Source organism: Sminthopsis crassicaudata, chromosome 4 (genome assembly GCF_048593235.1).
Source record: "Sminthopsis crassicaudata isolate SCR6 chromosome 4, ASM4859323v1, whole genome shotgun sequence".
NCBI lineage: Eukaryota > Metazoa > Chordata > Mammalia > Dasyuromorphia > Dasyuridae > Sminthopsis > Sminthopsis crassicaudata.
Genome location: NC_133620.1, coordinates 410,299,883 through 410,326,757, shown reverse-complemented (window position 1 = coordinate 410,326,757; position 26,875 = coordinate 410,299,883). Strand labels below are relative to the sequence as shown.

Below are 26,875 nucleotides of genomic sequence, written 5' to 3'. Positions count from 1 at the left end.
CCTTCACATAGCTGCCAAAAATATTTTTATTTAAGATTGGATCTCCCTTTATCACCCAGGCTGAACATTCAGAGGACATTCATTGACTTATTTCAACCATTGATTAGTGCTAGAGATTTGGTTACTACATTTTCTATCTAGGTTAATTGGGTCTCCTTCTTAGGCTTCTTAATGGTCCTCCAGCTTTTAAGGGCCACCACATTGATATCAGAGAGTAAGAACTCAGAACTTCCAAGCTCTACAGATCTACCAGCTTCAGTCTCCCTCCCATAACAATGATTACAAGCATCATGACTAGCCAAAGAAATTAACCTATAGAATGGGTCTAACCATGTCACCTTTGTTCCATTCAATAAAACATGAGAGGCTCCCTATTACCTTAGAATCAAACATTTTAGCATAAAAATGTTTAGCATAAATACTTTCCATAACCTGTCCTCTTCTAATCTTTATAGTCTCCTCACATTTTACTCCCCTTTTTACACTATATGGTCAGTCATATACTGACCTACTTGCCCTTCCTCACACATGACATCTACTACACAAAGGAGTTCCAAATGGTCATCTACATACTAAATACCAAGTGGATGAAAGATATATGATAGCCATATTGTGATATATATTTGAATGGATAGAAGTTGTCTATCAGTATGTGTACCTGGACATATAGTACAGATAAATAAATAACTCAGTTGGGTGCAGAATAAAGCAAGAGATGATTTGAATTGTCTATAGGAAATTACAGAGCTATATTAATACTGGAAAGGACCTATTGGGAATAAAAGCCTAATTTTTTTAACATCAATAGTTTACCAATATTCTTAAATGACTGTGAGAAAAAAAACACATCAGTCTACAAAGAATCAAAAATGAATACCCTACAAAGAGCAATGTGCAAGGTAAATATGAGGGCCTACAACATCTATACTGTGAGAAACTTTTAAAAAAAGAAATAAGATATACTAAGAAGTTTTACAATAGAAAAGAAGATGGGATGGTAAGAAAAGGATGAAAAATGGACAACCCAGCACTTTACCACTTAGTGCAGTGCCTGGCACATAATAGGTATTTAATAAATATTTATTGACTGATTGCCTCATGATATCAGGAGAAATTCAAATCCTTTCAGTACATGGTGGGAGGGGGAAATGTCTCTATGGCAAATTTATAAGATGAAATAGACAAAACTCACATAGGATGAGACACAATGTACATAAGTGTTGCAACTTCTGAATCAATGTGATCACTGATCCATTCATGTATTTGAGAATTTAGAGGGATTAAGTGGCTTGCCTAGACTCATACTGCATCAAAGCCAAAACTTGAACAAGTATCTTCTAACTCCAAATCCAATTATCACCATGTTCTTGCTCCATTTTCAGAATCTATGTGAACATTTTAATTATTTTGGTGATCTACTGAGAGTAGTCAAAAACAAATTTTTGTATTATAGCTATCAGGGGATATATTTAATTAACTAGATTCTTAGCTCCTTGGAGATAGTGGCAGTATTCTTCCTAATTTTGTCTTACACAGAGCTTAGCACAGTGCCTCTAAATGTCTTGGCATATAATATATATTTGTTTTATAATAATAATAATAAATAATGACATGCAGTGGCTGCAACATGAACCCATTGAAGAAATAATATTAGCTGACATTTATGTAGTGTTTTGAATACAATATTCCCTTTGATCATCACAGCAACTTTGGAAGTTTGGGATTATAGATATCATTAACTACATGTTCCCAATGAGGAAACTGAGGTTTAAAAGAAATTAGTGACATTTCTATGTTATTAAGGACAAGAAATTGGGTTTTTACCTATATAGAGTTTACTTTGTTGACTTGACCAGCTGTCTCCCTCTCTCTCCCTCTTTCCCCCCCACCTCTGTCTGTCTGTCTCTCTCTCTCTCTCTCTCTCTCTCTCTCTCTCTCTCTCTGTCACTGTCTCTCTCTCTTACTTTCTGTCTCTTTTTCTCTCTCTCTGTCTCTCTGTCTCTTTCTCTCTCTGTCTCTCTTTGTCTCTTTGTCTCTGTCTCTGTCTGTCTCTCTCTCTCTTTCTCTCTTCTCTCTCTCTGACTTTCTCTTTCTCTCTCTCTCTCTCTCTCTCTCTCTCTCTCTCTCTCTCTCTCTCTCTTTCTCTCTCTCTTCTCTCTCTCTGACTTTCTCTCTCTTTTTTTCCTCTCTCTGTCTCTCTCTCAGAGAGACTCTCTCAAAATGAATAAACAATAAAGCCCACTGAAGTAGATTGTAAGCACCACTGTAACCATCACATTTGTGCAAGTTTTAAGAAAAGGAAGTTGTGGTATAGTGTAGCTAATAGAAAACTGACCTTGGAGTCAAAACAGAATTCAAAAAAAAAATGGTATATATGTGACCCCAGGCAAGATATTTATCCTGGCAATGTACTAGGTGGCTCTATAAGGGAATAACTTTCAGTGAAGGAACTGCCTTACTCTAGTAAAGGGAGTGTCCTCACCTGGGGTAAAAGAGCAATGAAATCATAGGTCCAGTTACTGCGCCTTTAAGGTTGACAAAGCACTTTAAGCAAATGAAGGAGCAGATGAACAAAGTAATTAGGATTCTAGTAGCCTAAACAAGCTACTGCACTCCCCAACATGAATATCCTGTTGAAGGAGCTGACCCAAATGTCTTTTAGGTAGTTTTGCAGTCATTTTATTAAGTTATGATCAATCAGTTCATAATTATTCAAAATAATGGCTGTTAGTAGGTTTCAGGGTTTTGTTTTATGACAGGAAGCCTGAATACAAATTGCAAGACTTAAGTATTCTCTCATTCTTTTTACCCTGAACAAAATAGGCTTCCATTTTTTTAACAGTGCAATGAATCAATGATTTCCTAATTTGCTACCAAAGAAGCAACATCTATTAGTTGTTCACATGCATATTCAGCAGAGGAATTCTCACAACAATGGATAGATCCAAACTCCAATCAAACAAGTAAACAGAACAGGTTCTCAACTTTTATTAAAGTGATAGTTTCTGATTTATTGTGCCCGAAGGAAATCTGAAAAAGGGTAGCAAAGGAAGAGATAAATGGATAAATTAATAGATGCACACATAAGAAGAACATGAAGCATGTAGGTGATACAAAAGATAGAGGACTAGGCCTAGAGTTAGAAAGTTCTGAATTCAAATGTGGCCTTAGTAGCTGTATGATCCTGAACAAGTCATTTAATCTCTGTCTTAGTTTCCACAACTGTAAAATAAGGATAATAATAGCACCTATCTCACAAATTTGTTGTAAATACAAAATGAGATAATATTTGTCTCCTGCTTACCATTGTGTCTGGTCCATAGAAGGAACTATAAAAATTCATGTTTCCTTCCCCACACTGATGGGATAGAGGAAGGGAGGGAGAACAGAGAGAGAGACAAAGACAGAAACAGAGAGATGGAGAGAAAAAAGAGACACAGAGAGACAAAAACAGAAACAGAGACAGAAAGGAGACACAAAGAGAGACAGATGGAAAAGGAGAAACAAACACACAGAGAGAAACAAAGAGACAGAGGCAGCAGAGAGAGAAAGAGAAAAGAAGGAAGGAAGTGATGTAAACTGAGATCAAATGATGAGGTCAGGGAACCAAATGATGAGATGTGAGAATTGGGGTGGGAGATCCCCTCTGGTCAGAGCCATAGGTCCTATGTGAAAGAATTTGCAAACCTGTAATCTGTGGCAAAAGGAATTTTATTTCCCCTAAGAAGACAGCTTGCTAGTCAGTCTTCTTAGTGGGCAGGGAACAAGCAAAGGTGGGTTACACTGAGAAGAAGATATCTTCACCAGTGGGCATCGTCCTGTTAGGACATCTGCGAAGATTTGGGTTTCAGGGTTGTCTTTTATTAGCCATTTTTAGGGCTTGGGGCTTCAATTCAATTTAAAATTGAATGAGATTACTTAACTGGGAGTTTGAGCCACCCAATGTTGATTATGCTCCAGGCCTAGATCTCAAATTGAAAAAGAGATTATTTATCTTGGGAGTTTGAGCTATTGGGAATGGTTCAGGATTATCTTTAACTCAATAGAGGGTGTAAGCATGTCCCTGGCTAAGATCTCCAGCTGAATGAGACCACCCAACTGGGATCCCCGAAGGATGGGCCTCTTTCAGAGGAGAGGTTGAGACTCAGCAACTTCCCCCAAGAAGGGGGACAGTTTTAGAGTTCACTCCAAAGGTTAAGGGGACACAATTTACATCATTTCCCCAAAAGATCTTAGTTTACATAGGAAGGAAGGAAGGAAGGAAGGAAGGAAGGAAGGAAGGAAGGAAGGAAGGAAGGAAGGAAGGAAGGAAGGAAGGAAGGAAGGAAGGAAGGAAGGAAGGAAGGAAGGAAGGAAGGAAGGAAGGAAGGAAGGAAGGAAGGAAGGAAGGAAGGAAGGAAGGAAGGAAGGAAGGAAGGAAGGAAGGAAAGAAAGGAAGGAAAGAAAGGAAGGAAAGAAAGGAAGGAAGGCAAGAAGGAAGGAAGGAAGGAAGGAAGGAAGGAAGGAAGGAGAGAGAGAGAGGAAAGGAGAGAAGGAGGGAAGGAAGGGGGAAGAAAAAGAAAGAGACAGAGAGAGAACATTATATTAGGCTTACAAATATAGATTATCCCAGAAGGTTTAGTGCACTTAAATTTCACTAAGACTTTGAAGACATCCTGGATAAACAGACAAAGAGAGTTTCTACCCCAAAGGAACCTAAATTCTAAAGGGGGAAGACAATACTGGAAAGGGAGTTAGAATTCAGCAGTATGGAGAGGAGGCGCAGCAGAGTAGCAAAGAGAGGATGAAAACATTAGAAAAAGGAGTAAAAGATAAAGGCCCATATAGCGTTTAGGATCTTGGAGAGGTATCCAAGGTAGTAATCCAAGGCTAGTGTCAAGAGCAGCATCAGAATCCAGGGTTTCTGATTCCAGATCCAGCCCTCATACACCAGGTTATCTGCCACACCCACTTCATACCAACCTTCCAAGGCTTTGTGATGGGAACATTTAATAATTCCCCACCAAAACCTGGGAAGGCAGTGGCAGGAGGAAGTTGTTCTTTTTATTTCATGGTGTATTTGAGACTGGCATTATTTGACATAGTAGAGAGAAGGTTGGGCTTGGAGCCAGCAAAACCTGGCTTTAAATCCTACCTCAGACTCTCAGGTACATAATGCTGAACAATATTAGTCTCTTTGAGCCTCAGTTTCCTCATCTGTAAAATGGTGATAATTGCCTCTGTCTTATAGGTTTGTTGTGAGGATCAAATTAAATATGTATGCATGGCATTTTGTAAATCTTAAAGCACCATATAAATATCAGTTGTTACAAAGAAAACCCAAAGGAATCAAGCCTACTTATATATGTATAGGCCCCTCTCCATACTAATAGCCTACCTGTAATATATTATATGGAAAAAATAACACCTGCTCTTGCTAGGAGCATTCTATTTTCCAATCAGTACAGATTCATGAGAGAGTTCCAAAACAAGTCCCTTTCCAGAAATAAACAAATGAAAAATGACACAAAATGTCTTTACTTCGGTTAGTGGCTGTACTCTTCAGTTCTAGGGATGTGAGGGTCCTGCTGACCTCTACTCTGGCCAGACCACACATATGGAGGACTATGTGATCATAGTAGCTCTGGGTACCACATTTTAGGAAGGTCACTGAAAAGCTGGACTCTGCAAACCAGTAGCAATTAATGGATAGAATAGTCAATTCAAAGTCAAGAATGTCAGGGTTCTGTGCGTGACTGACATTTTATGGCTATGAAATCATAGGTCAGTCACTCAAATTCCCTAACTCTCACGCAACTATCTTTGGAGGTAAGGTTTGGGGGGAAATAGCTTCTGAGGACCTTTCTTACTCTAAATTAGAGGATTCAATGATTCTAAAACTTTGGAAGCCTTGGCCAGTATGACCTCCAACCTACTTCCAGAATGATTTCTTTTCTTTTCCTTTTTTTCCAATTTTTGTGGTAATATAGATTGTTATTTGCCCAGGATCATATAGCTAGTGTCTGAGGCTGGAGGATTTGCCCAGGGTCACACAACTAGGGAATGTTAAGTGTCTGAGACCAAATTTGAACTTGGGTCCTCCTGACTTCAGTGCTAGTGCTCTATCCACTGCGCCACCAAGCTGCCCCCTCATCTTCCTTTTATATGTTATCTTTATCCTCTCCTTCCCCAAAAAAAATATATTAGAATGTAAGCTTCTTGAGGGCAGGAACTTTTAAATTTTGCTTGTATTTGCACTCTCAGCTCTTATCATAGTCTTTAAAGTATCTAAATCTCAGGCAACTGTATGTGACAACCTGACAATGATAAGTATTTAATAAATACTTTGTGGACTTGACTTGATTTCACATCATGTCCTATAATATTCTTTATATTCTAGCCAAACTCTCCTCATGCATGGCACTGAACCTCCCACCTCTGGGCATTTGCTCAGCCTGTTCCCCCATCTGAAATATCTCCCTTTACCTCTGTCTGTTAGAATCCCTAGTGCTATTCAAAAATGAATTCAGCTCTGCCTTCTACAAGAGATGTTTCCTGATTCACCTTCTTTTTAGTGTTACCTCTTTCCCCCATCTGAAATTACTTTGTATTATTTATTGCATATATTTTTTGCATAATACATAAAATGTGCATTATTTAATGCACATATAACATTTATGCCTCTAGACATGCATATACAAATATTGTATATTATAAATATCACATGTTATATATGCATAAATACATATAAATATACATGTATTTATATGCATACATATTATATATGTAAATATATATTTAAGATATGTATTTATGTAGATATACTTTTTTTCTTTCTTTCCCTGTGAATATGTTCTCCCCTGTAAGTTCCTTAAAATAAGAGACTTTCCTCTTAGTCTTTTCTTATCCCTAGAAATTCCTGGACACAGTTAACAACTGATAAATGCTTGTTAAATTGAATTGATTTGAACTGAATCAGTCCATTAATGACTGCTCTCTGCATCCATTTAACTAGCTCCAAATTCACCTAATTGTACTATCGTTTTGCCACTATTTATTCCACTTTTCCACAACAGCATGAAAGGGCTTTATCAAATGTTCTCTGCTGAAAGTGACATATTCTAGGTCCCCAACATTCCTCTGATCAATCGCAGATAAAATTATTCTGCTATGATCTGCTTTTGAAGAAGTCGTGCTGATCCTCAGCGTCATTGAGTCTACATGCTCACAAAGAGTCTTTCAAACCCTTTTCTTTGTTTGAGTTTCCTTGACCCAAGACTTCCTGATCTCATATATACTTTTCTGAGGAATCTTCCAACTCTCACTTCTAAAATCTTCCATATACTCATTTTCACAGAACTCCACAAATAAACATGGATTTCCATAAGAGGTCATATATACACAAATGTCACACACTCACACAGTGACTAAGGAATATGATAGTTCTGCTTTTCCATCTTTACAGCCCCCATGTAGAAATTCATTATCTACTTGTTCATTCCCATTTCTCAGCAAGTGCTTTCTAACAGCACAGGGAGAATTTTGAGTTAAAGACACACCAAGAGAAAGACACATCTTACAACATTCTGGTGTGATGAGTAGATTTACAGGAAAATTTAAATATCTAACAACAGCGAGGGCATTAGTACTGATTTTTTTTTTGGTTGTTTTTTTTTTCTTCCCAGATGTGTAAATAAGATGAATCTCCCTGATTTACAAAGAATAAAAGACAGCAACAAAAAAGCTACCTATGAACCACAGGCTAAGGAAAGAAAACCATTGTTTCTGTCTGAAGCAATTGCGGCTCCTCGGTTGGCATGATGCCTTCCGTCGACACTATAAGGGTATTGTTTCTCAACCAAAGAGTGCACTAATAAGTAATAAAAGGGAGAAGAATGAGTCTTGTGCCATTTTTCAGATGTTATTTAAAACCCTGAAAAGCAGTGACAAACCTAGTTCTCTGAGACCAGAAAAGTGTTTATTTCTAGAGCTGATTTTGACATAGTCACTTGCCATTTTATTTCCTGTTGTTTTATGGTTGGGCAAGATATACATTTTGAAAAATACATGTTTAGAAGATTGAATTCAGTTCAATTCAATTAATTAAGCATGTATTAAGCACCTATTATATACCCAGCACTGTGTTAAGTGACAGGGATATGAAACAAAAATGCAACAGTACTTGACTTGAAGGAAATCATAATTTTCAAAGGAATAAATGCAAAATATACATGAAATAAATCCAAAGTAATTTCCAAAAGGGAAGCTGAACAATTAGGAAGGTAAGAAAAGGTCTCCTATGACTAAACTGAGCCTTTAAATTATCTAGAAATTCTAAGGAGGGAAGGTGAGGAAGCATTACAGGAATGGGAGACTGACAGGTGAGGGACAAGGAGAAGGATAAGTTGGACAGTTTGATAAAGAGACAAGTGTGTGAGGGAGCACTTACCTAGTCTGGAGGCTAAAATTCAAGTGAATTTCAGAAGGAAAGTTTGAATTTTTTATGTGTGAATTTGAAGTTGATTTGGGACTTTTTTTGCCGGTAGGAAATAAAGTAGGAAGGATGAGAAGTTGTTATAGGAAGAAGATTATGTGAAATTCAGCCTAAATTAGAATTCACCACACATTGTCTCTCTTTTATTTCATCTGTGTCTAAGGTCCTCAATTCTGCCTCTTAGAAACCCAGGTTACTTCAAAGCTCAGCTCGAGGGTCACTGCCTCCAGAAGGCCTTCCTCTTCACATCCTAAATACTCTCCCCTTCCCAACTTCCCTTTTGCCATGGAGAGGAATGCCATTCTTCTAATCCGTCAGGATCACAATTTAGAGTCACCCTGGACTCCTCACTATCTCTCTCATGCATTATCAAGGCTAAGGTCTATTGATTTACCTTTGCACTGCCATCATTCTAGTAACCGGGGGTTATTGCAGTAGCCTGCTAGTGAGTCTGCCTGTTTCAAGTCTCTCTCAGTCCAATCCATTCTCCATTTAGGTGTCAAAGTGCTTTTCCTAAGACTCAGATCTCCCTTACCTCTACTCAATAAACTCCAGTGGCTTCTTATCACTTCCAGGATCAAATACAAAATCCGGTATTCAAAGACCTTCATTATCCAGTCCCATCCTACTTATGAAATCTAATCAGACATTAATCCATGTCACACACTCTTCAATCCAGTGATACCAGCTTCCTTGCTATTCCTGACATTTTTCTCTGTTTGTTCCCCATGCCTTGACTTTCTCCTCACCTCTGTCTACTAACAACCCTATTTCCTTTAGGTCTCAAATAAAATTTTGTCTTCTACTGGAAGACTTTCCCAACACGTTGTAATTCAAGCACCTCTCCTCTCTTAAATATATTCTATAATATATTGTTTGTACATAGTTCTCTTTGTTTTCTCTCAGATTAGATTATAGGATCCTTGAGGGCAAAAACTTTCTTCTGCCTCTTTTTATTTCCTCAGCACTTAGTAACACGTCTGACACATAGTCATACCACCACAAAGTCAATGAACAAGCATTTATATTGTCTGATCCTTATTGCTAAAACTTCTCTCACTCTCCCCCCCAAAAGCAATTGCCTGTTATTTATTATATTCACAAATTTATATGTATGTTATGTCCCCTATAAAATGGAAAAGTACTATGGATGGGAATTATTTTGTTTTTTTCTTTATGTTCCCAACACATAGCACAATAACTAGCATGTATTAGGCACTTAAATGCCTGTTGGTTATTTGAGGCAAAATAATGAACAAGAATGAAACCACCTATAATTCATTGATTTTTTAAAAATATTAAAATCACCCAATTTCTGCATTGTCAACTTTGTTACTAAGACCTTTCTTTCTCAGCAGCCAGATATGACAAGTAGGAACAAAATACAGAAAATGTACCTTAAAAGCAGCTCAAACTGGGTAGGCTATGAGATCCTTTGTAATCCAAGGTCCTTAAGTATCTCATTAAACAACAGAAATGGCATCCCAGCTACCATGGGCTTTCCCATTTACAGCCAAATGTTTACTTGCTCTAATCCTGAAACTGGACATACACCAAATATCTTGAGGAGAGCAAGAGCCAAGTCTCTGGGCTAATTAGGATGAAATAGTTTCCCAATACCTACTCTCTGTTATTCACAGTTCCATATTTATGGAATACTTGTGGGCATGGCATCATCCCGGGCATGTACAAAAAGCAAAAGGAATCATGACTTTCCTTCTTGCTGTTTTTTTTTTTTTTTTGAGCCACACTAAAACTCCTGCCCTATGGAAGATCCACAATAAATAACTCTCTGCTTCTGGAAGTATTCCATCTGGAACTTCAAAAACCTCAAACAAAGGCTTTCAGAATTTTGGATGCTTTTATTTGTTTCTATTTTCTTTTCTTTAAGTATCAGATAGTTTCATCTCTTCAACATGCTTCTGCTAATTATCTAATTTAACATTATTGGTAAGAATCACAAAAATGTTGAAATACGGCCATTTCATCAACTATTCCCAGTGGGGAGTATTTCTTGCTTTTAAATGGGCCTTCCACTATCAAGTTCATCTGCATTCTCAGTGAGGTCTTTCTCACTGTCAGGTTTGGAAAGTATAAAAGCACTTCATATGGAGTTCTCACCCCACCCCACCCCACCCCACCCACACACATATAACTTGTAATTTAAGTTTCATATACTTTTTTTTTTTGCTTTTACAACTCCAGAGGTTTTTTTTTTTCACCCTGTTTGAACAACCGTTCAATTCATCAAGCAAATATTAAGTATGTACAATGTGCTTAATGCTGTAGATTAAAAAACAAAAAAAAAATTATATCATCCCTGCCTCAAGATGCTTATAATCTGTTAGGGGGATGTAATATGTACACAAATAATAAAATACAAAATGCATACAAATTACATACAAAATTTGAGAGACAAAACTAGCAAATGGAGGAATCAGAAAAGCTTCTTGAAAAAGTTAACATGAACCTTAAGGGATCTAAGGATTCTAAAAGGTGGTAATAACCAAGAAGAGAATTCCAGACTTAGGTGACAATATGTGCTAAGTCATGGAGGAAGGAGTTTGGGGAATATATTAAATACCAAAAAAAAAGGTGCTTTTATTTTTTTCCTAGAAGCAATAGGGAATTGCTGAAATTTTCTAATCAGGAGAATGACAGATAATGGTAAGGATGTGTAATTTAGGACCATCAATTTGTCTGCTGGCTACATGAAAGATGAATTAGAGAGGTGAAGGCACAATACAGGCAGACCAATTAGAAGGCTATTAGAAATAACTGAATCAAGAAAAGATCAAGATTTGAATTGGAGTGAAGAGGTGGAAGGTGTGATATTCAAAATCAAGTCAATAAATATGGAGTTCACATATCTGCCCTAGTAGTTTTTCAGAAATATATATTCTTCGAATCTATATGTTATTTGGCTAAAAATAGAAAACTAGGCTAGTAAAATATATTAGATAAGGAAGAATCGGGGGAGATGAATTCAGTAACCCAACAAGCAGTAAATTAAAAGTAAAATGACTTGGGAAAAGGTTATTGGACAAAGACTGATTGTCTTTGGGCACTTGGGCAGAAATTAGGTTTAGAACAACATCTTAAAACATATGCCATGATGAGCTCAAAATGGATGTGACCTGAATATTAAAGGTCACACCATAAAAAAAAAAAAAAAAAGAAAATTAGGTCTGATACTTTTCTGAGTTATGACTAGAAGAAAGAGTTTTTAACTAAAGAAGGCACAAAGGTGATCACAAAAGATAAAATTATCATTTTAGTTACATGAAACTGAAAAGGTTTTGTACAAATCAAAGCAATGAAACTTGGACAAGTAGGGAAGCTAACATTTGAAAACAAATCTTATTAGGAAATAGTAATGGTAAGGATTCAATATATATAATAATAACAGCAATAGTAACAATAAGTACTATTTAAAAAGCATATTAAGTTTTGCAAAATGTTTTACAAAAAATATCTCATTATATCTTCAACAATATTCCTGGACAATAGGTGTTATCATTATTCCCCATCTTTCTAGAGGAAACTAAGGCAGAAATAAGTTAAATTACTTGCCTAGAATCACATAAGTAGTAAGAATTTAAAGCTGAATTTGAACTCAGATTTTTCCATTCCATCCATTGCACCACCTTTTTTTATTTTTCCCATATATAGGAATCTGACACAAATATATATGACTCATAACCATTCTCCAATTAAGTGATCAAAAGATATGAACAAATAGTTCTCAGAAATACAAGTAATCAGAAATAAACTCAAGATTTGCTCAATATCCTTAATAATAAAAGTAAATAAAAACAACTTTAAGGTTTCACACCCTTACTACCCTTCTTTTGGGAGTAAACATTAGAAGTATGAAACACTGCATGTACTGTATTCGGTATTTATTGATGTTGACTAGTTTGTTGAACTGCTCTTTTTCTTCCTTGTTTACTTTTTTTTGGTAATGGAAGAATTTATTTGGAAATTGAGGTTATGTAAAAACAAAAATTATCAAATTTAAAGTCATTAATCACTCCATAAATTCAAATGTCTATTCTCGATCCTATAAAGAGACACAAAAGAAATAAAAAAGTAGATTCTTGCTTTTGAAAAACTTAAAAGTTTTAGTCGTTCTTACCCAATGACATGCAACATGATTTACCTTGAAACTGAGTTAATAAAGCATGCATGTGCAGGAAAAAAATTTGGGTGCTGAAAGGGGCAAGCAGAGAAAGCTGAGGCTAGCCACAGACACAGATTTTGAGCTGAGTTTTGAAAGGGGAAGGGATGTAGGTAGGTAAATGAGTAGAGGAGGGAATTTCAGAACATAGGAGGAATGAAATGAGTAAATCTAAAACTCATTTATTACTTAACCATTTTATTATTCCCACTCGTTGTAGGCACACCAAATGGGAATGAACAAACTTATCTAACAAACAGATTTGTTTGAATGGAACAAAGAACCTATTTAGTTCTAAAACTAACTATCCTTGTGGTTGGTAGAATGGGCTTCTGGGTTGGTAAATGGGCAGAGATTTGAAGGTCAAACAGGTATTTGGTTTCCTATTACAGGCAATAGGAAAATTACTCTGGGTTCTTAAACTGAAGTGATGAGATAACAATGGAGTTTAAGCCATCTGGTCTAGCAGCAACATGCTAGATAAATTAGAACAGTAAAAGGCTGGTAACAGAAATCCTAACTAGGAAGCTAATATGATGATATAGCCATAAGAAATAGCAGGTAACACTTACAAACAGGTATTACTTTTATTCTGTTTCAAATTAAAACACATTTAGAAAAATTAAAACCTTTATTTGTCTTTATCTTAAGAGTCTAAGAGATGGTAAGAAGTAGAAGAGCCAGATGATTGGGTTTTTGAATTGAGAGATACCATTGGGAATCCGAGAATGTTGGTACTTCCCACAAACCCCTAAAGAGAGAAAGACTGTTTCTTTGGCATCCATTTTGCATAAAATGTTTTGAGATTAATCTGCCTGGTTTCCAGATTCCTAATAATTCTTTTCATCCTCTGAATTGTCTTTGGGTGAGTTAGTTGAGTATGTGCCCACACACACCTGCTTCATTGAGTACCTACATGGAAACTAAGAAACTAATTTATCTATATCTGTGAAGATCTGGATGAGGTCTATTTGGAGGGTTTTTGTTTTGGTTTGGGTTTTTTTTGGAATAAACTCCAGATGTGTCTAAAAGAAAAAAAAATCTGCCTTCTTAAGTCACCCTTTTGTGTGAAACCACAGAACTGGGGGTTAGTAGGGGTGGAAAGGGCCAGTTTGGGAGGAAATTGGGGCAATGTATGTATGTGTATATATGTGTTTGAGCACCTATACATATGTGCATATATACTCACATATTAATGTATGTGTGTGTTATAAAAACACAGTTTGTATATTATATATTATATACATGTGTGTGATTATTTATTTATTCCATCTATTTGCACATTGTTGTTTTTTTGTTGTTTTTTTTTTAAATCCCAATAGAATGCAAACTCCTCAAGGGCAAAAACTCTTTTCATTTGGGTTTTTTTATTCCCCATGTTTACTATACCTAGCAGGTAGCATTTACTTAACAAATACATATTGAAAGAATCAATGCAACATGATGAGTATGAGGATGCATGTCCCTGGAATTAAGAAAAGTTTCAGTTAGCCAGTCCATCAACAAGCATTTATTAAGCATCCACTATGTGTCAATAGCATGCTAAATGCTGGGGATGCAAAGAAAGGTAAAAATAGTCCCTGTCTTCAAGAAATTCACATTCAAATGGAGGAGACAGCATGTAAATAAATAAATATATTTAAGATATTTGCAGAATAAACAAAAGGTCATCACAGAGTGGAAAGTGCTAGCAACAGTGGGACTCCCAAAACAGCATATACTTAAGTCTTAAAGAAAGCAAAGAAAGCCAAGAGGTAGAAGTAACAATCAAGTGCATTCCAAGCAGGGGGGTTTGCTAGTCCAAAGGCAATGGAGACTAGAGAAAGAGTATTATAAATGAAGAACAGAAAGGAAATCAATGTAACTGGATCCCAGAATATATACTGAAAAGCATAAGAAAACTGGGAAGGTAGGTAAAATTTTAAATGGACTATTTTTGATTTTGGAAATAATATAACGAAAAATAGTTATAACAAAAAAAAAAGCAAACAGAATTATTTCCTGAATAAAACCCCTAAGTGAGAGGGGATAGCTCCCACTGGAGCAAAGAGAAGAGGGTGGGACATAGTTTACTTATTGATTCATCCACTCATTTTCCTTGGCTCCAAATTTGGAGCAATGATGGGAAACTGTAGAAAGCAGATTTCAGCCCTTTTCTTCTCAGTAAGCAAAAACTGCCCAAGAATTAAGAAGATTCAATAATATGTGAGTCGTTGCAGAATTTAGTAGAGTCACCCTTACTAGAGATTTACAAGCAAAAATTAGATGGATCCCAGCTGGAGAGGGACTTGTATTCCAGTATGTGAAGAACAAAATGGCTTTTCCATATCTTTCTTATGCAGTCATTCTGTAATTTCCCTATGACCTCTGACACATTAGCTAGCTATATGATCAGAGTGAGCCCCAATATTCACACCTATATAATGTAAGCAATAATAATACAATTAATATCCATACTGCATAACACAGTGTGGTTTTGAGGCTACAGTGAGAAAATACCAAGCTCTCAGAAAGCTTTAAAGTGCTAAAGAATAAAAAAATCAAAAACTCAAGTTGTCATTCTTAGTACTTCTCATCTATTTATTGTGATTATTAACATTTTCTTCCCATCACACATACTTTCCTCCCTTAACATGGACTATCTTTCTTAAACAGGCGAAAGAACACAAATGAAAAAAAAGTAACACAATCTAAGAAAAAACAGTAACTATTATCAACTGTGCAAATGGGCCAGAAAGAATAGAGAGAAAACTCACAGTGAATTTGGCTGTTTGCCCACTGAACTGAGAACGCGTCACAGGACATCAATTTCAGGGAGCCTGCAGCGACTCCATATTCCAAACAAGGTCAGTAAAAGATGGCAGATGCACAAGCAAATAGGTTCCACCTCCCCATGCATAATACTCATTGCATGCCCATTTGGAGAGGCTCTAGGCCATGCTGGTTTCATAGTTTTATAAATCTAGTATGTGCATGACATGGTGACGTGTTGCTCCATGCAGAGTGTCAGCATAAAGGAGTAGTTTGGAACTCAACCAGGCATCTCATTAAAGTGAAAAATTGGGGCTGAAATTTTGGAGGAATACATAGATATGCCTAAGACCTCAGGAAAAGCTGTAAATGGAAAGGAATTTGTCTCTACTCATGTCCAGCCTATGGCCTGAGTATTATATAATAGGTCGAGTCATTTCCCTGGATGCAGAGATTTGAAATATGTTGCAATTACCACCTGGCCCATGTCAACTGAGAGGAAAACAAAACATTTGAGGACCATCTTGACTGCCTCCCAGACTCGTCAATAACCTAATCTCATGCTGGTGATGACCGATCAGTGGCTAGTGGGATAATGAGGCTGCCAGCTTGGTCTAAGGAGCAGGAGGGGGAAATCTTTGAAAGCCTCAGTGCCTGGCTAGTAATTAGCTTCATCACCACAAGTCATCCCAAGCTCAGAAGAGCCTCCATTTTAATTGGCTCACAACAATATTTGAAGCAATATTTTTAATAAGATAATTCTTTTTTCCCACTGAATACAGAATAATGAGAAAGGAAATAAGAGTTATATTTCAAAATGAATCAACATCTTTACAAGGAAGTTAAGAATCTCACCTACTTAGCAGAAACCAACCTAATATTCCCTTGAAACTGAATTTTTCTTTGGTAAAAGTGTTTGAAAGTTCAGCCAGTATGTTCTGGGGTAACTAGTTAAATGGAGTAAATGGTTAAAATCAGCCTGTGTAGCAGACACTGTGCTAAATTCTGAGAATACAAGGACAAAAACAAAATCCCCTTCAATCAAGGAGAATTATCTCCTATCTTCTATCAGAAAGCCTTCCGCTGTCAAGGCTGACAGTAATACCTCCCCACAGCCACCAGTTGAAGGAGACCGGTAGTCTCAATCCAAGCACTGAGAAATAAGAATCATAAGTATACCAGTTTTACAGCCATGTTAGCGACAACATTTACAGACATCATAGACATATATGGATATCATGGAAGGATTTAAAATCAAATTGGGGGCACCTAGGTGGCAGAGTGGCTAGAACACAGCCAGCAGAACCTAAGTTCATATCTGCTCTTAAATGTTAGCTGTGTGACCCTGGGCATGTCACCTAACCTCAGTTACCTCCAACTGGGGAAACTTCCTCATCAAGAATGTCTCATGTGGGAGTGATATGTTTTCCCAACTAGAAACCTTCAAGCAAAGACTAAATAAATAACCATTTGTCAGAGATACAAGGCAATTCTTGTTAAGATAGGTAGATAAGTTCATTAGATAATAAAGCCAAATTTGAGATTGTGGAATTTTGGAAAGGTTCCATTTCCAGGTTTCATTGGATACTTCAAATTCGATATCCCACAGACATTTTAAACTAAATATATTCATTATCTTTTCCCCAAGCCCTTCCCTCTTATGGACTTCCCTATTACTATATAGGAGGCAGCTAAGTGGTGCAATGGATATAGAAGCTTGAGTCAGGAAGATTACTCTTCTTTAATTCAAATACTACCTCAGACACTTACCAGCTGTATGTCCCTGGACAAATCACCTAACCCTATATGCCTCAGTTTCCTCATTTGTAAAATGAGTTGGAGAAATAAATGAAAAGCCATTTTAGTATCTTTGACATGAAAAGACCCAGTCCTTGGTCCTAGTACAATTACATCACTGAGCATGTGCTAACTATAAGCACCCTGCTATTGATATGTAAATGCATCTTTACTGTAAGTATCCCTGCTTCAGGAACACAGATGGTCAGTCCTGCCCCCCCCCTTGACTTCTCAGGAAGAGTGAGAGCCCTTAGGGGAGATGGGGAGCAGAACCAGACATTGTCAGCAGGTTCCCTGTGGGCTGAAGGGTCTTGTACGTCACCCAGCATTCCCCTACTGTCTGTAGTTCTTTACACTTTGTCACTGAAATTATCTTCCATCTATTCTGTGCATATTGTACATAGGACTCATATACATTGCCTTGCAGAATAAAATATATAAAGGGCAAGGACTATCTTTTTATCCCCAACATTTAGCATCATACATACGATGATACTGAAAAAATGTGTATTCACTGACTGATAAGAGGGTAGGTAGAGAGGATGAATAACTATTTTTATTTAAATTGAATCTTTTAGGGCAATGGGAATCCCGGAATCAGGAAGGAAGCTGAACCAGATGCTCTCTAAGCTCCTCCCCAACTCTACGTTTCTAGTTATGGCCAATTTTCCTAATTTTTTACAAAATGTAGATCCAGAATTGAACACAATAATCCAGATATAGTTTGACAAGAAGTACAACAAGATTTGTTCTTCCTTTCTTATGAATACTACATATCTCTTAATATGGCAGAAATTTGCCTTCAAATGACAAATACTGCAGGCTTCAGGCCTATCAAACTCCATCTAAAGGCCAATACAACCGCTAATGAATACATCATTAGCATTTTTTATTATCTCCTCACTTAGTGACTCTAGCTAAACTCCTTCTGATCCTTCCTTCTACCTTCTCACCCCTTCAAATAATGTTCCCCTAAGGAGCACTCATTCTCTGGAGGACATAAAAGACACATGCAGATTCTACAAGCAGGAAAAATACATATAGAAGTGAAAAGTGGGGCAGAACCAGCTACTAGACAAAACAGCATAAAGATTTCCAATAATCCAGGATTGAATGAGATTGTTTCCAATGGGGTTACTCTATGTCTTTGCTGAAAGAACTTTCCAGTGAGTCTTGAAAGGGGCTAATATGACTTGGGACCAGTGAACCACCAACAATCTCTGACATCTCATCTGCCTTTATTACCAATATTTGCATACTCATCTACATGCCAGTCTATGATTAGGAGTTTGGAGCAATTTCTATACTGATGGACCAGTTCCCTTAATCAGGATATTCAATGATGGATTTTGAAAATTCATTTTTATTATACTCTATCATCAGAACTAAAGCCAACAAATAAGCTAAAAAACACAGTTAAACATAAGACAGATTTCCCAATTTAAGTAATATAAGTGAAGTTGGCTCCATACTGAACATACATAAAAAACGCTGTAATAGAATACACATACAACTTGGCTCTTTCCTGTAAAAACTTAGTGTTGTGAGGTTATACTATATAATTTGCACAAATAGGGCTGTTGTAAATAATTCATGGTAGCTATCTTCTAACAGAGAGGTTATGGATTCAAGATACAGAATGGGACACATTTTTGGACATGGACAATCTCCAAATCTATTTTGCTTGACTGTTTATATTTATTACAATAGTTTGGTTTAGTTTTTCTTTCTTTTTCTCTTAAATAGAGAAAGGATAAATTATCATTAATTGAAAAGTAAATGAAAAATTTATGAATACAAGGGATAATGTTATAAAAAATTACTCATGCATATATACTGTCAAAAATTATAATTATAAAACTAATAAAAAAGAAAGAAAGAAAAAAGAAAAAATAAAAAAATACTTACATTAGTCTTCTTCACTGTGGCATTGTGTGAAATTTAGATGACATCCTTAAGAAAAGAAAAACACAGACATAATTATTTCATTTATTTGGTGAAGAATAGTATCAGCATTGCACATGGCTGACAGGTCAAGATGTGTATTGGGTTGAATTGAGCTGAATGAATACAGAATGAGGGGAAAGAAAATCAAGTTCGATCAATAACTCGTTATTGAGGGCCAATATTGTATGAGGCAATGGTTTACACAAGACTATACAGAGGTGACTGAAAGGCGACTCCTACTAGAGAATCAGCTCTTACTGATGACCAACAGAGAAGAAAAAAATGTCCTATGTACTAGGATAGGGTTTTTTTATATTTTAGTCCCCACGCTAAAACGTCCCGTGATCTTTTCTTATGTCAAAAACCTCTTTGGCAATCGGGTGAATCCCGTGGATGTATTTTCCCTTGAATATCATGTGTGCTATTTATAAAAGAAGGAAAAGTTAAATTTTAGTTTGAAATGAAAACAAATTTCTTCCCATCTAAGTGGATGCAGTCCCTGTTAAAAACAATAAAAAACTGTTTTAATCTAAAGGATGTCTTTTCCCAGCGTGATTCAGCTGAATCAGAGATAGGACAGATCCTAAAATATTCCTGTTGGCCTAATGTACTCAGGAGGGTCATTTCCAAATGAAAATTACAAAAGAAATGTCATTTCACCTTGTACATGAAAACAGTGGTGTCTGTTGGTCACTGAGTAGTTAGCCCAGGCAGCAGAAGGAGCCCATTTATGGGTGAATCGACAGCAAAGCATGTTGGATTTTATTCTTAGACAAAGCAAAAATATTTCAAAGGAGCAAGCTGAAGACACACCATAGCTGTGACCCAGGGGCATGGCCAATGACCGATTTTCCACTTCATACCAAATCATCATACCCCATATCACAGAACTGCTGGCATAAGAATTTTAAAGGTACACATGGAGACTTGCTTAGTACTTTCAGATCAGTGATTCTAAATTGTAATGATAATTTATCACATTTACATAGCACATTACAGCTCAGAAATGGCTTCCTTTAACATTGTGAGAAAAGTACTCTAAGTACTCATATCCATTGGAAAGTGGAATCAGAGAGGTTATGTAACATGGTTTGCCCAAAGCCACACAGCTAGGTATTGTCAGAACTGGCTCTTTTGAGGCTAAAGAGAAATCATTTTCCATATGGTAGAAGCTTAATGCTTGTTAAGGGACCCCTAGAATCTGTTCCTATTCATTCAGGTAAATCTGTGTGCTACACCTGAGTTCAAATTCTGCCTCAGATACTTACTAGCTAAGTAGCCCTGAACAAGTATCTAACTCTCTATTTCCCTTAGTTTTCTTAACTGAAAAAATGGGAATGATAACAGTACCTATCTCTCAGGGTTTAGGGAGAATCAAATGAGATAAAATTGCAAACTAATTAGCACAGAACCTAGAATGTAGCAGACACTATATACATGTTAGCTATTACTATTGCTAAACACATGCAAAATTGGGTTCTTCCTGGTTTCTGATAATGAGCGAGGGAGAAATCATTAGCTCCAGAATACTATGCCCACCTTTAATTCAGCACCTAGAATCATGGAATCACAGTAGCTAAAAGACTTCAGACTTCATCTAACCCAATCCTCCCATGTCATAGATGGAAAAATTAAGTTACCTAAAGTCAAAAATCTATATAATAAGATTATGAGACTACACCTGAAAGAAACTTTAGAGATTTGTCAGTCTAACTTACTCATTTTACACATAATGAAATTTGAGACCCCAAAATCAGGCCTCCAGTACTATATAATCCTCCTTGAAAACATATTTTTTTCATTGTTGTCTTTGTTTCCCCAGCATCTAGCACAATATCTTTCACATAGTAGGTGTTTAGTAAGTGGAACTGAATTCCCTAAGTTACATAACTAATTAGAAGCAGATAGGGCTAGAATCCAGGCTAGCTGTCCCCATATTTAGTTTTCTATCAAATCTTCTCTGGCATATTGGGACCAAACCTTGAATCTACAAATTTCCAATACTGGCTTTTATCCGTTGTTCTTTGCAATTGAATTTCTGAAGCTGCCATTTCCCAGAAAAGAGTAATTGACAATAGGTTGCCATGACCAGCATCGTAAAAAACCCAAAATACTTATACCTTTCATTTTCAAGTAACTATATCTTTGTATTATTTGAATTTTTTTTCATTTTGAACTTTTTTTTCATTATATATCACTTCTTAAATGATACTTCCTCTTTAATAGGATTTTTCTTTGTAGCAATACAATAATTAAGCAAAATAAATCAAAATATTGGCCACATCTGACAGCACATGCCACATTCTTTATCTATAATGTACCACCTCTGCAGCAAGATGTGGATCACCTCCATCAGTCCTCTGGACCCAAGATGACTTATGGCATTGATCAGAATTCTGAAGCAAACAATTGCACGTTAGAAGATTTTTACAACCTATTTATATATATATATATATATATATATATTTTTTTTTTTAAATTTGGAGTGCTTAAGTGCCATCTCCTACTTTCCTAATCCCCAATCTGTCCTGAGCCCCAAAACTACCTTTTCCTTTAACTACCTATACATGTATATATTTGTGGTTGTTGTTTACTTGATCAGTCATGTCCAACTCCTTGTGATCCCATTTGGGGTTCTCTTGGCAGAGATACTGGCTTGGGTTGCCACTTCCTTCTTTGATAAGTAGCTATGGCTTCCCTTGATAGAATATAAACTCCCTGAGGACAGAAAGGGCTTTACTTTTGTGTGTCATAGTATCACAGCATCTAGCACAGTATCTAGATGCTTGATAACTGCCGGTTGATTGACTGGCATTTCTTCACTTGATCCCCATCCTTTATCTTATACAATTTAAGAACTCAACTCCATGTTTGCACATCACGGCCCTGGAAAAAGATAATGTCTCATCTATTTTCCCTGAATCTGTTAAAATCATCCTGGGCCCACCAGAGCAGCAGAGAGAATGAGAGATACAGAATCACCTGCAGAAAATGGTACATTCAGGAATAGTGGAGTTCCACTATGGAAGCCTTCCAACCAGACTGGACAGACTCGTTAGCAGGTGGATTAGACCAGCTCTCTCAATACCCATGTGTTATTTGCCAATCAGCCCCGTTAGTCAGGAGTTATTGATCGATCTGGTAGATTACTGCAATCGCTTCTTAAATGCTCAAAGATTAAGAGACGGTCTCCACTACCTTCTGTCATGTCTCTCAAAGGAAAACCAGGAGAAGCGATACAAAATGAAAAACAGCAGGTAATACCATCCGAGACGCCTTATTAAAAACATGAAGTGCCAGTCACTCTTGCTTTTATTAAGTCTACTTTTCAAGCTAAATGAGGGTTAGGTGAGCCGATTATAATACCAGTCACATCTAACTATTTCATTATCCATGTCCTACAGCAAGATAGCCCCCAGAATGCCTTTTGAAAACTCCCGAGCCCGGCAGCAGGCTGAATATAATGAACCATGTTACAAATGGGGACAGGAGACAACAGAGCTGGAGAAGGAGTCTCCTAGAAACTATATGGCTGTAATTACGAACGCTGGCTCAGTCTCAGTTGGCTCGAAACAAAGGTAACCACCTTTAGTGGATTATATTTCCCTTGGCTAGCAGAAAGGAAGCCAGTCAGAAGCATGGCTATTTGGAATGCATGGTATATAAGCAAAATCATTGTCTGCTGTTATTACTCTAATTTTGGCCTAGTTTCCAAGCCCACTCCTCCAACCCCTGCTCTTCCTCTACACTAACAATAGTCCTCACTGTGCAAATGAATTAGAACAGTGTAGTAGATTATTTTTATATTATGTGACCTAGGGCTGAAATGGTGAGAGTTATGTTTCAAAGAGGTGTAGCCATAAGGAAAAGAATGCAAAAAGAAATTCCAGTTGTGCACATGTCAGCACTGTTTCCAGAAAATTTTTTGAGGGGGACTAAATTGAAGTTAGAGAAAGTAAACTTGTTCATGAGGGTAAGGAGATTAAGTGGGAAAGAAAACAAAATCAGTAGGGTGGGCAGATAAAAACTAGTCTATTTCATTCTCATTTCACTCTCATTTATTCCTATATTTATCCACATTCCCCTCTCCCCCCAACAAAGTTGAACTATCTCACTGTTTGTGTTCACTTCATTTAATTAAATGGAGTTCTAAACCAAATTTAAGGGAAAAAAAAATTAAGCACTTAATGGTCATAGCAGGATCTTAAATCTTCTATGCAGAAAATCCCAGAATATTTTAATAGAAAGGGCAATTTAAGGTCATATAACTTTTATCCTACAACTACCACCACACACCCCTTCATTTTACATTTGAGAATATTTAACCTAAGAAAAGATATTAATTTGCCTATGATAACACACCTTGTAAATGGTACCATTTGACCATTTCCATACTACATTTTCTATACTCCAATCATCTTCAACCCTTTTCTACCCTATACCTGGAACTCTAGGTTATGCTTAAGTGAAATTTCACCCTATCTTGCCCTAAACCAGGTCTCCACATCATTTTATAATAGCTCCTTCAAGATCCCTTTTATGTACTATCTTTATTCATTAGACTGGATGCTTCTTGAGGGAAGATTCCTATTTGTTTATACTTGTAAACCCAGAATATTGTTGAATCATGGCAGTCGTGTTCAATTCTTTATGTCCCCATTTGGAGTTTTCTTGGAAAAGATACAAGAGTGGTTTGCCATTTCCTTCTCCAACTTATTTTGTGCATGAGAAAATTGAGCAAACTGGTTTAAGTAACTTACCCAACATCACACAGGTAACAAGTGTCTGAGGCCAAATTGGAATTCAGAAATATAAGTCTTCCTGACTCTCTAGGTTCAGTACTCTATCCACCGTATCACCTAGCTGCCCTACACCATTCCCAAGTATTAATTTATCTCCCACTTAACAACAATCATTAATAGAGAATTCAACACCATATACAGCAACTCATTCTATTCTGGGAATAGTTTTCATGTTGCAATACTTTTTCCTGATATCAAGACAAAAATATGACTTTTTGTAAGTTTTATCCTTTACTTATGACTTCTAAATTCAAGCATAGCCCCACTTTAAAAGGATATCATCATAAATAAAAGCAGAGTATAAAAGGTGTCAACAGATTTGTTCTGCTAGCCTTTATTTGCTGTCTGTTGTTTCACCTTCAAATGTTCTTTTGTAGATCTAAGTTGGAACCTTTGCCAAATATTCTGTTTTGCTCAAATGCTTTTCATTTTCTTGGGAGATGGTATGACTCAGTTTGTCACAAGGATTGATATGGACATGCTAGGTATGGTACAGTGTATGAAGTGCCAGGCAGGATATTAGGAAAACTGATCTTCCTGAGTTAGAATCTACCCATAGACACTTACTAACAGAGCAAATCACTTAATTCTGCTTGTTTCAGTTTCCTCATCTGCAAAATGAGCTGGAGAAGGAAATGGCAAACCCCTCCAGTATCTTTGCCAAGAAAACCCCCAAACCCCAAAAGTGGTCATGAAGAGTGTGGAACACAATTGAAAAATGACTAAACATAGTGACCATATCTCTTCTCTTAGTGAAACATTTTTTTGAGTACTTAGAAAATTCTTCAGTCATCAAACAAAATACAGCCTTAAGGGTTCTCCTTGATCAAGATGTCTCCCAACTGTATGTTAAAATTACACAGGACCCTTTGGGATATGTAGCTGCTGAAATAACTTTTTTGATAATCAGTGATTTGTTCATGTTCACACTACTAGTAAGTGTCAGAGCTAAGGAACCAAACTTCAATTTCTTTTTTTCAAATTAAAAATTGGTTTTCTTCCTTCTTCATTTCCCACTAGAATTAAAAATAGTTTTGCTAGATTTGGTTTGTTTTTAAATTACCAATTAACCTTGAAAAGAGTAGAGGCAAAGAGAAAAGAGCCCTTTAATCTCCATCTTCTGGCATAAAGGAAGAAAGGAAAGAAAACAATCCTTTATTAAATACTATGTGCAGATACTGTGCTAAATGCTGTGGATAGAAATAAAAGGAAAAGACAACATTCCAAGTTCTGCCTTCCAGGAACTTTCAATTCTAATGGGAAAGATGAGAGCTGAAAGGAGAAAGGGGAAGAAGTAAGAAACACACATGATGCTAGCACATTGTTTTGAAATTAGAAGTCAGGAAGAGGATCAGAACAAGAATAAACAGCATCCTGGACCTCTCTATAAAATGAAGGCTCTAGAAGGAACTCACCAATGGGAGAAGTAGGCAGACCTTAGAGAGAGATAATCCAGGTTGAGAAAAGACAGGAATGGTTGGGTATTCTAAGGTGAGGAGCCCCAGGCACTGAAGGAATGAGGCAGGAAGACACAGTGTGACTGAAGTCAAACACCAGGAGCAGAGCTAAGATGGGAATGAATAACCCCATTTTTCAACTAGCTCATTTTATGTCCACTTCTACCTCTATAGCATTTATTTTTGCCACTCTTTAGTACCACTACTATTCTATCCACGGAACAGAACAAAATTGTTTTAATCTTCTCTCCTCAAAGTTACCAACATACTTGTTGTACTAGTACCCAGACTAACTGGCCTCCATTTTATCTGAAGAGTAAATTCAAGAATAGTATATTCCAGGCTTCCCAAATATGTGTTTACATATTACTCTAATGAACTCAAGAGGTATTAACTAAATTAATTAACCTTTGGAATAATAATTATCCCTACTACAAACTTATTCTTGTGTGGATGGACAATTGTAACACTTCATATTCTTATGGGCAGCTATATAGTACAGTGGATAGAAGAAAACTCCAGGAGTCAGGAAGGGTTCGAATACAACCTCAGATACTTACTAGCTGTGTGAGACTGAGCAAGTAAGTTAACCCTATTTGCCTCAATTTCTTCATTTGTAAAATGAGCTGAAGGAAATAGGAAACTAATCTATATCTTTGCCAAGAAAACTCTAAAAAGAAGTAATGAGTTGGATGGGACTGAAAATGACCGAATACAATTTTCATATACCATTGCTGAGTTTCTTGTTGAAAGGAATATCTAAAACTACTGATTTATATATGGGATGAATAGCTTGGGTGCAATTATTTTCTAATTATAACTCATCAAAAACCACAAAATGAATATTAAGGAAATATCTCAGAGAGCACAATTTGTATATGAGAATAAACTTAAATTAATAATTAATAATTAATTAATTAATAGTCTACTTATACTGTACATACACTTAAAAGACGGACTCAAAGAATCAAGATCTCAACTGCTTTGTGAAGAAGGATGGGAAAAGATACTGGAGAAACAATATCAGGAAGGAAACGTACATATACACAAGCTTTGTCAACATTCTTTCTATTCAGGTTTCAAAACTCGATCTAAGCACTTCCCAGGTTGGCTCAGCATGTTATTACACACACAAAAGAATTCAGAGGAAATTTGGCTGTCTAAAAAACAGAGCTCTTAAAACACAACATTAAAAGCCTGTGGTAAATTTTAATTCAATAGAAGCCAGGATCCCAGATGTCCAAATGTGATTATTCTTAGTGATTAAAAAAATTTATTAATTTTGCTGGTTAAAATCAAATGTTGATATCCACCAAAAGGAAACCAAACCCATGCGATCCTGTAGGGTACAGTCCTGGCCCTAGAAAGTTCAGGGGATATGAGTTTTACAGGAAAAGTGCTTCAGGTTCAGTTTGCAATATTCAAATAATCAAGAATCAAACTGTCTTAATTATATTTTGTCCAGGGA

General features: G+C 36.5%; 1 long non-coding RNA gene across 3 annotated transcripts in view; it reads right to left on the bottom strand.

The window, feature by feature from the left end:
• The window catches only part of LOC141539672 (uncharacterized), a 227,083-nt gene that overhangs the window by 178,084 nt on the left and 22,124 nt on the right, over nt 1–26,875 (bottom strand). For all 3 annotated transcript variants that reach the window (XR_012481360.1, XR_012481359.1, XR_012481361.1), the window contains exon 2: nt 19,110–19,154. This is a non-coding gene — a long non-coding RNA (uncharacterized LOC141539672). The remainder of the gene's footprint in view (nt 1–19,109; nt 19,155–26,875) is intronic.